We start from the raw sequence: 3,785 nt of genomic DNA, 5'->3' as shown, positions 1-3,785 counted from the left end.
AATTCAGATAGAATTAAATTTGAAAAGGATATACTTTTTTAAAAATGATATGGTGGGTTAGGAAACAGGTTAGACTGATAACAACAAGCCCAAGGGCAAATTTAAAAAAGAAATAATTTTGTTATTCTCCAAAGTGTCTGTCCCAAAGGAGTCAAGTGACACAGGACAAAGAGAGACAACATTACAGGGCACATTCATTTCTCTGTGTGGACTCTTTGAAACTCAAGAGGCTTCCCTTAATTATTTGTTCAAAACAGAGTCACCAGCACCGTGCTTCTGATTAGAATAGAGAGAGGAACACACCTGCTAAACAGAACTGGGAAACCAGCTGTGCACTTCCACTTACATCCTCTGTCAAGAAGTCTCTCTTATATATGAATGCAAATTGGAATACTCTCTTCTGGCTGTCACCAAACAAACACTCGGAGAGATTTTTTTTTTTAACTTAAAAGCATTTAGGTTACCTCTCCTGACCTACTCTTCTGCTCTATCCTCCCATCCCTTTCCCTACTTAAACCTCCCATCTATTACTACTACATCTACTCCCTCAAGACCTTCCTTCCCCTTTCACCAATGGCTCCTTTCTAGCTTCTGAACCTATAAGTACTCCAAGTTGAACACACAAATCTAAAGATTTGATGCTAGGAACCAATTTGAGAACTAAGGCTTTTTGAAAAAGCCATATACAAAACTATAATTTCATAAACTCTTCTCTCTCTCTCTCTCTCTCTCTCTCTCTCTGTCTCTCTCTCTCTGTCTCTGTGTGTGTGTGTGTGCATGCGCTCACGCATGCATGTGTCTGTGTGTGTGTGTGTGTAATTGTCGTTAACATACATATGGGATTGTATTCCTCCCAGAAACTATAAGCTGACAAATAAAAACTCAGTGCTAGACATCGAATCCCTTTCCTTGAGTTGTTGGTCAGGAGCATCCTGAAAATCCCTAAAACAATGCAGGATATTGTCATCGCTCTTGGTTATGCACCAGAACTTGATGGTAAGACTCTATTGATGAACATATGATACACTTTGGTCATAGAGCACAGAAACATCAAGTTGGTACTAAGCAGTAAGCTTCATTCCTGATGATTGACATCCATAGTACCACAAGATGCAAGGCAAATTTTCTGGGGACTCCAGGGCAGCAGTCATAACCCTGATGTGAACCCTGGGAGCTACAATAACCTACAAGCATGACATGATATGCCTATGGGTGCAGCAGTGGCACAAAGGTTAGCAATATTCTAGTTTCAGTCTGTTGCTGTGACAAAACCCTCTGATGAAATGCAACTTGGAGAGAAAGAGTTTCTTTCACCTGACATTCTCAGGACAGTCTGTCACTGGGGAAAATCAGGACAGTACCTAAAGTGGAAACCATAGAGTAGCTAAGTAAGCTTACTATTGGTTAGCTTACTGACTTGTGATCAGCTAGCTTTTTTATACAGGCCAAGACCATCTGCCTAGGGATGGCACTGACCACAATTAACTGGACTGTCTCACATTAATTAATTATGAGGGAAAATCCAACAGAAATCCCATATACTAGTTCTTATCTGCACAATTCTTCAGTGTTGATTTTCTTTTAGGTGACTCTGGGTTACGTCAAGTTAACAGTAAAAACTAACCAAGAGAGAAGTAACAACCAATTACTTTCTGATTGAATTTAAAGCCTACCCAAAGAAAGATAGTCATGCCTTGTGCTGTAAGTCTGGTTCCCGCAACCATGGTTGGAGGGTGCCTAGGCCCCAGACCTAAACCTACTGTGATTATTTTGTAAATTGAATATAATTTCAAACTGAATTCTAAATTCGTGTCTCCATATTAATAGATTAGTGTAGCCATCAGACCTCATTAGAGAAGTATCTTTATGCAGTGGATTGGCAGTTAGTGCAGAAATTCATGAGTGATAAAAGCATAGAGAAGATATAACTATGAAGAGTTTAGCACAAATGGGACATCTGTATCAAACTTCATCCTCCCAAGGTTCAGGAACAGTCAAGAAAAAGGGTCAGAAAGTTATAAAAGCCAGAGGTTTGAGATGACCAGATCAAGAGTATGTTTGGGACAAGACAGAAGCACTGTGCTTATGAACTCTTAGAAAGTACGCAAGTCTGCAAAAGACTGGCACAATATCAATCCAATCTTTCTTTTTTTTAAATATTTATTTATTTATTATGTATACAATGTTCTGTCTGTGTGTATGTCTGCAGGCCAGAAGAGAACACCAGATCTCATTCCAGATGGTTGTGAGCTACCATGTGGTTGCCGGGAATTGAACTCAGGACCTTTGGAAGAGCAGGCAGTGCTCTTAACCACTGAGCCATCTCTCCAATCTACTTTCTATCATGGTTGAGTTCAAGATCCTCTACCCCTTGCTGTGATGAATGCAGAACACAAGCAGACTGGTGTTCAGGGAATGTGCTGTATCATGCAACTTTAAAGAAGCACTTTAAATCTTTGATCAGGGCTGGAGAGATGGCTCATTACCTAAGAGTGCTTGCTCTTCTCTAAAGGACCTGAGATCAGTTCCTATCACCCAAGTCAGACAGCTCACAATAGCCAATAACTCCAGTTTCAGGGAACCCTTCTTCTTCTGGCCGCTGGGGCACCTACACACATGTACTCCAGCAATTTCTTAGGCAACAAGTTCTATACAAACGTACCTATTTTTCAAAGTATCCAGATACTATCTCATATTATGACTAGGCTGTATAGCTTCGATTTCCTAATCAAAGAGACAAAAAGTTATTAATGTATATATGCTGCTGGTATGTGAATTTTCATCATGAAGTCATTTTAGCCTAGTTGAATGAAATTGCTAAGGGACCTTCATAAGATGTCATGAGAAGGGACACCAGACAACTTTAGTAGGTATCAAGTCGGTGGATTATTTCCCATTTCAGTCACTCCTATTCTGGGGAATCACTGTTAAAAGAACTCTATTTTTGCATGAAGATCATTGTCAATGACTCTACTATTATGACTATTTCATTTGCTGAAGGGGGTTGCAACCTAAAAACAAGTCACCCAGAGCAAGGTCCCTCTCACCATGCTGCACTCTCCCAGTCCTTAGAATTGACTCCAGCTTTTCCATCAGAGATGACTCACAGTGCATCCAAAAAGGGAAAGATTGAGAAGACTTACTTTAAGGAGAAATTATTTGGATTTTGCAAGCATCACTGTTTTTTTTTTTAACTTCTAAATGGTAAGTTAGTAAGGTAGACTCTCCCACAGAAACAGTTCAGGAAGTGTAGAAGTAATTGTGAAAATGTTGCTAGAAATTCTTCCCATCACTAGCTAAAATATATATACCCTATGCCCACCCCTTCCTAATAATTCACCAATTACTCTCAACCAGCATGTTTGACATTTTTCATTGCCCTAATTGCTCACAGCTTTCTCCTGTCCACTTCTTATGGAACTTTGTGATTTTTTTTCATGTCTGCTTGATCATTAAGAAGAGCATCTCTATTCCCTTTATCTGCTTCACATTTTCGTTAGAATTTTATTTTGGTTCTGCTCTTTTCTTAAACATTTTGGGTTCTTTTCCATACTCCTGGGTTTTTGAAGCCTATTTGTTTACCAACAATTTTATTAAGTCATTTATACAATGTATTTTAACATATTTATCCTTCCTCCAACTCCTCCCATAATCACCCTATCTACCTTCCCATCTCTTCCCACCAAAATCTGAGTTTTCTTTTATTTATTTATTTATTTATTTATTTATTTATTATGTATACAATATTCTGTTTTGCGTGTATGCCTGCAGGCCAGAAGAGGGCA

Source organism: Microtus ochrogaster, chromosome 17 (assembly GCF_000317375.1).
Source record: "Microtus ochrogaster isolate Prairie Vole_2 chromosome 17, MicOch1.0, whole genome shotgun sequence".
Classification (NCBI taxonomy): domain Eukaryota; kingdom Metazoa; phylum Chordata; class Mammalia; order Rodentia; family Cricetidae; genus Microtus; species Microtus ochrogaster.
The sequence above is the reverse complement of the archived record's forward strand: the minus strand, read 5'-3'. Positions refer to the sequence as shown.